Source organism: Acomys minous (assembly GCF_964271855.1).
Source record: "Acomys minous genome assembly, chromosome: 6".
NCBI lineage: Eukaryota > Metazoa > Chordata > Mammalia > Rodentia > Muridae > Acomys > Acomys minous.
Genome location: NC_140487.1, coordinates 111253602 through 111260445, shown reverse-complemented (window position 1 = coordinate 111260445; position 6844 = coordinate 111253602). Strand labels below are relative to the sequence as shown.

General features: G+C 51.8%; 1 long non-coding RNA gene across 1 annotated transcript; it reads right to left on the bottom strand.

The window, feature by feature from the left end:
• Nucleotides 1-219: 219 nt before the first annotated feature.
• Nucleotides 220-6146, bottom strand: LOC311601048. Its single transcript, XR_014780438.1, has 3 exons — nucleotides 6025-6146; nucleotides 1787-2859; nucleotides 220-1066 (listed from the first exon to the last, which is right to left on the bottom strand). It is a non-coding gene; the product is annotated as an uncharacterized lncRNA (long non-coding RNA).
• Between the last annotated feature and the right edge of the window lie 698 nt (nucleotides 6147-6844).

Sequence of the window (6844 nt, the reverse complement as noted above, 5' to 3'; positions counted from 1 at the left end):
CTTGAAAGTCAGGAGCAGCCCAGCAATGTGATGAAGCCGTGTTGGGGGTCTCTCAGTGCAGAGGCTGTGGTCTAGCAGGAAACTGGCCCTGAAGACCGGAGAGCAGAGGCCCCAAGGAAAAGCAAGCAAGCACAAAGCTCTCTCAGGAAAAGACCTTCGGGAGAAAGGGAGCTGAGTCAAAGTCATAAGGGCTGGGGGGGGGGGGAGGGGATGAAGAGGTAGAGAGCTTGCCCAGCATGCACCAGGCCCTGGCCGGGATCCCCAGTCATGCCACAGGAGTGAATGGGGCTTCTGAAAGGACCCTTGAAAAGATCCAGAGCTGTGTGAAAGGACTGAATGCCTTTCAAGGATGCTCACATAGGAGGCACAGTGTGTGTGCGCGCACGCAGGAGACACATCCCGGTTTGTAGAACTTTCCAAAGGACTGAATAGTGAGTGACAGGAGCTCAGTGCTCCTCCCACGCCGCTGCTGGCAAGGAGGACAGCCAAGTGTGTGCTACCGGAAGAGTCAAGGCCCTGGGTCTGCCAAATGCCTCTGGGTACCCCGGCCATCTCCACGCCCTTTCTCCGTTTCTTCTCTCAGCCCCACTGAATTCTGATGGCGGCTGGTGATGACCCTCCCCACCAGAAAACTACTACCCACAAACTCTTGAAAACTTTGCCTACCCTTTTTTTTGGGGGGGGAGGGGAGAATACATGAACTTCCGGCACTACATTAAGAAACCGTGCCAATGGGTGCCCTGCAGACAGCACCCTAGGCCAGATAAGTTTCCTGTTAGGATGAAAACACCCTAGGGCCTAGGACCCAGTGAATGAGACGGGCCCCACATACATCCACTCTTCATATGTGGGTGGGGGAACAGCGCTGTACCACCTAGTACTCAATACTGGGAACACAGGTGATTTAGACACAGCTCTGGTCCTGGAAGACCCAGCCTAGGGTGAGTATGGTACGATTGGGATGAGACGTGATTGGAGACGGCAGGACGATTTTCTTCTTGCTGGCGCTCTCAAAGATGAATGGAGGGCGATGGTTAAAATTAAGAGGGGCGCATCCATCCGGCATCTAGGAAAAGTTGACAAGAGAGTATAGGTGCTTGCTCCTGAGATCCAAGTACGCAATGGCTGAAACTCTTTGTGTTGTGGGGGTTGGCTGCTGGGTACCTCATAGTGACAGGGGACCTGTGGTCCGCCTCTCCTTTCTGAAGCACTAAAGGAATTGGGTTTAATCTTATACAAAGAGGGTCAGCCCCAGGCCAGGGCCAGCAGACAGGGCAGGAACACAATACTGACAGCATTATTACCCCAGCAGATGTGTGGGTAAGGAGGAAGGGCTGCCCCCAGGGATTCCGGGTGAGCCTTTCTGGCCTGACCTGGTACCAGAGAAACCAACTAAGGCTCCATCCCTTCCTTTCCCTTCCCTATTCTGAGTGAAATGCAGCTCACTCGGGAGAAATAAGGAAGTCTGTGGTTCCCGGGGTGTTCTTGTGGAGTCTAGCTAGAGCTCACCCTGGGTTCATCTGAGGGTCTCAGATGGTCCGTGTCCCTCTCAGAACTACTGCCCGAGGCAAGTTGGGACGGGGTGAAACCTCAGAACTTGCAAGTGTAGGAACGGGCATTTGCGACCACGTGAGCCCACTCCACACCCACTGACCGTGACGCTCCTCTGCCCACTAGGAAAAACTCTTGCGAGGGTTGTGTACCTCGCTACAACTTGGTGGTGGCCGGGGGGGGGGGGGTGGCCCTACCTGCTCCAGAGCATCTCAGCTGTCTACTTTGTTCGTACCTTGCAACGGTCTTTCTCTTCCTTAATGTGTGTTCTGCAGCTCGGGACCTTAACATTCGTCTGACGCTGCAGTCATGGGAGCCATCCTTAAATCTCATCTAGGCTTCAGTGATTCCTCTGGCCTCACTTCAGGGGCTGGTTACGCCGCCCGACACCTGATTTCTGCTCCAGGGCTTTGACGATACCACGCCGGCCCCGGCCTAACATGGATGTGAGGGAGAAGCCGAGTCAATCTGCGAGTCGAATGATCCTGAAGAACTGGGACTTAAGTGAAGAGAGTCTGGTCAAACCGTTAACTCCCCCAATCCTGGAAGTTACGGGAAACGGTCTCTTTTGGCAGCTTGGCAGATCGGTAGTCTCCACGGTGACCCACAGTGTTAACTCAGCTGATTGGGTGAAAGTGTTAGAGAGGCAGGTCTGTGTGGGCTCTACCCAATCGGAGAGCTCGGTACCGGGCTATGAGATCACAGGAAATCCAATCACAGCCTCGCAATGACAGCGACGACGACGACGACGACGACGACGACGACAATATAAATGGGACCGCAAAGTCACTTTGAAAGTTTTCAAAGAAGGATATTTCTGGGCCTTCGTCTTTGTGGGCTTTGGAAGGGACAGCCCCTGCGTACCCTCATACCTAGTCACCCTCTTGAGGCCCCTAATGAGTTGTCATTGGACTAGAAGCACTGCCATGCTGGCCGCATTCTACCCTTGAAAAAACCAGAGCACCCTTTGCTCTAGTCACAAGGGCCCCTCTTCCGTCTCTTAACCTTTTCTAGCAAGGGCTGTTGCTGACTGGACTGTGGGCTTCTCACCTCCGTAGGCCAAGGGGGTGGGGGGGGGGGGTGAAGCGGCTTCCTCAGACTCACACGGGTGTCCTCTCATTTTTGAAGAAGCTGTCTCTGTGTTTCAAGGGGAGCCCTAGGAGGCAGGGAGACTGGGAAGTCAAAGGCCAGCCTGAGCTACATACCAAGACTCTGTCTCAAAAAACCAAACAGAAATCAGAGAACTCAAACTGTGCCTCACGTTAGGGTCTGGTATGGCTGGCTGTTTCACACGTGTTCTCCTGTTCACTGCAAGCAGAGAGAAGCATAAGAAGGCCATGATATACACACATGTATATACATATGTATACATATAGATGTATACACACACACACACACACACACACATATATATATATATACACACACACACACACACACAAACATACAGGGCTGGTGAAATCATTCCTATCATCGCATTGCCCGGCTGTGTGATGTCATGAGTGGGTCCCTGCAGTGACTTAAGCTAGTACAAAGCTATCTGTCCTCCAAGATGAGTACTTGAGAAAACAATGGGTGGGTGGGTGCCCTTCTGATGGACCTGTGGGGACTCTCCCATTCTTTGAGGTCGGTGGGGGTGGCAGTCGACAGCAAGAAGCTAGGGCAAATGTCCAACCTTGCCTCTGGTCTACCTGGTCAAATACAGTCTCACTTTTTCCCACTGTGTGCACTCTGTGTGTGCATTCCAAAAACTCTCTGGAACAAATAGGATGGGGCTATTATGGCGACGGCCCAGTGGGTCAAGTGTTTGCTGTGCAAGTGCAAGGAAGCCTGTGTCTGGAACCCTGGGAAGGAAGGCAGAAGCAGTTGGAGCTGTATGAGTTCAAGGCAATCTACCTAGCGAGCTCCAGGCTAGCCAGAGCGATGCAGGGAAACCCTGTCTCAAAAAACAAAGCAAGCAAGCAAGCAAACAGACAAATGAAACGCAACAAATAAACAAATAAGGTGGAGGGAGGTCCAGGAAGACATCCAGTGTTGACTTCTGGCCTCTGTATGAGCACATGTGTGTGCAACTGCATTCATAAGCCTACTGCATGAAGGAAGGAAGGAGAGGAAGAAGGAAAGAGGGGAAGAGGAAGGAAGGAAAGAGGGGAAAATGAAGGAAGGAAAGAGCAAAAAGGGAGGAAAGAGGGAAGGAAGGAAAGAGGAAAAGAAGGAAGAAAGGAAAGAGGGAAGGAAGGAAAGAAGAAAAGAAGGAAGAAAGGAAAGAGGGAAAGATGGAAGGGGGTTGACAGTTTGGGAAACTGAGCTAAAAAAGGGATAGCTCTAAGTTTTCTGACTCTGGATTCCAGATTTCCCTCCAGATAACAACTCACCTTTAATAAGCAATCTGAGTAAACCTCGACTCCACAACTCTTTTGTTATCTGGTTGGCTGCGGGTGAATGAAATAGGTCGGTGTTGAGCTCAGTTCTTCATGGCGTTTTACCTCTGGGCCTTTCTGCACCTGCCTGTACGCATGCTCCCTGAGGGCACCGATCTCCTCTGTGCACCCTACACTCCTGTCGACCTCAGTAGCAACACCCATGCTTTTCTACTGAGCCCCCACTTTGTGACAAGTCCTGTACTGAGGTATCCACAGATGTCATTCCTCCGCTCCTCACAGACATCCTGGGAATGAGGCATATTAATTTCCACGGACAGGTGTGACAACTGAGGGTCGAGTAGCTGAAGTTATTAAAGTCCCCTAGTGAGAGCTGGGTGCAGTGGTTGCATGGATTTAATCCCAGCACTTGGGAGGCAGAGGCGGGAGGATCGCTGTGAGTTCAAGGCCAGCCTGATCTACAAAGTGAGTCCAGGACAGTCAAGGCTACACAGAGAGACCCTGTCTTGAAAAACTAAAGAAGAGGAGGAGGAGAGGAAGAAGAAGAACAAGAAGAAGAGGAGGAGGAGAGGAAGAGGAGGAGGAGGAGGAGGAGGAGGAGGAGGAAGAAGAAGAAGAAGAAGAAGAAGAAGAAGAAGAAGAAGAAGAAGAAGAAAGTCCCTTAGTGAAAAAAAGAGGAAAAAAGAAAAAAGAAAAAGAAAAGAAATAGGCAGTATCAGGTCCTAGCTCTGTCTGTCTGATTCAGAAGCAGATGTGGTGGGTCACTGTGTCACCCCACCTCAAAGAGCAATTGTTAGTAACCACGATGAATGGGTGAGGCATTGTACAGCTGAGTCAGCCAGCAGCCAGACCTATGCTTGTGACTCGATCACCTGCCTTGTCCTTCCTCCATTGACACCTGGGCTCTGGCTTTCCCTAGCCAGACTCTCGTGCCTCGGCACCCTGCAGTCAGGCTGCTGCCGTCCTGTGCCAAGGCCCACTCCGTCCATCCTGACCTGTCCTCTCGCACCCTGGGCAAAGGGCAAGCAGGAATGACTTGGTGCTGAGTCTACAGCAGGGACTCTGGTCACTTTGTCAGCTGATAGAGACAGCAAGTGGGTGGCTCCGAGAGCCCATGGGACACAGCCCTTATTACGAAACCTCCCATGGTTCCGGAGCAGGGAAAATTCCTTCCTGCCCACCTTGGGAGGGATAGGCTGCCAGCCCGCCTTCTCAGGAATGGAGAAAACCTGGGGCAGGGGTTTAGGTGTGGCAGGTGCCCATGAAAATTTCCAGTCCCTTCCCCTCTCCCGGTCTGTGAAATCGCTCTGATGGATTGTCTAGTGTATTAGACAGCACGTTTTCACATGTATGACCCCATTTTGGGGCCTCACAGCGATGCTTTGCCGGTAGGTGTGGATGGGAGGCTGCTTGGCCCTGCGACAGGCCAGGGTTGTAAGCCAAAGGAGGGTTGTAAAGTCATCAGATCTGTTTTCAGATCCCAGCTTGTGACGCTGGGAAAATTGACTCAACCTCCCTGGATCTGCCGCCACCACCCCCCACCCCACCCCCCATCTGTAAAAATGAGTTGTTCTTTCCTTGAGAGGTGATGTAGGAATTGGGTGACGTACATTCAGTTTTAAGAACCCCGCCAGTGAACACTTCAGTTAGTTGGACCCTTTGTGTGTCGCCTATGGGCGGATGGATACAGAGCCGAGCCGAGGTCACCTAGAATGGGCACTCGATCCCCAGTCCCACTGACTGTACTTAGAGGTACATTCGATTCCAGCGGAATGGTCTGGGATGGCCACAGCCTGTGCTCTCAGCAGGGAGAGGGCACGACGAGCAAGTCCTCTTCCCACAGAGAGTGCTGGAGCAAAATGGCAGAGGAGAACGCTGGACCCTCCCGGGGCCATAGTCCTTTCGGCCTTGTCAGTTCCTTGCCTTGGTCCCCTCCCTGAGAGGCCCCTGCCCCTGCTGTAACTTTCCAGTGTCTTGCTTGTTTCCCAAGATGAGTGTGCCACGCCTTAAAGAAGCTGTTTGTCTCCATGACACGAGGAGGCTCTTGGTTCATCCGGGGGATGAATATTTATGAGACCTCTATAAGGCTTACCAAGGCTGGAGGGTGGAGGTGCTAGTCCCAAAAAGATCCAGGCCCGCAAGGATCTTCTGAGAGAGCACCGGGCAGGCGCGCAGGCGGACGTGCTCCCGTCTCCGCCACCTACTTTCCATTCCTACGCACAAAGGTTCTCTTTAAACCAACCCAGTTCCTCCTCTTAACTCTGCAACGCAGTGGGTGGAGTCCAACTTCTTTAAGTCCCTAAGGGCGGTTAGGCTGAGTGGGTTTAGACAGCCAAACAAATGCTCTTAACTATTCCTGGGAGAGGTAGGAGTGACTCACTGCGTGCGCAGGGCGGATCTGTTGGTCCCCTGGTCTACAGTCTAGTCAATCGTGGGTAGTGGGGACTTAACCAGGGCAGCCTTCCATGTCCCTGAGTCTCAGGCACAGGGGGACACAGGAAGCGATGCCTGCTGGGAAGACAAGTTGAGAGATGAAAAACAGGATGGCTTCTCTTCAGCTTGGCGTCTCAGTTGGGCTAGACTTGCCCAACAGAGAACACCTTGGAGAACTACTGCTTCCAAGTCTCTTGAGTTTACTTCTTTATTTCCCTCAAAAGAAACACCTTGCCTGTTATTAAAAGTGCAATATAAGTCTAAACTACTTGGAAACAGGAAGTGCAGAAAGAAATTTGAAAAACACACATGAACCAATTGTCATTTGGTATATTTTATTTGAATTCTTTGGGGGGGGGTGTTTTTGTCGTTGTTTTTGCTTTGTTTTATTGTTGTTTGTTTGAAAAACTATGTAGCCTTGGTTGTGCTGGACTCATTTCGTAGACTAGGCTGGCCATCCATCTGCCTCTGCCTCCCAA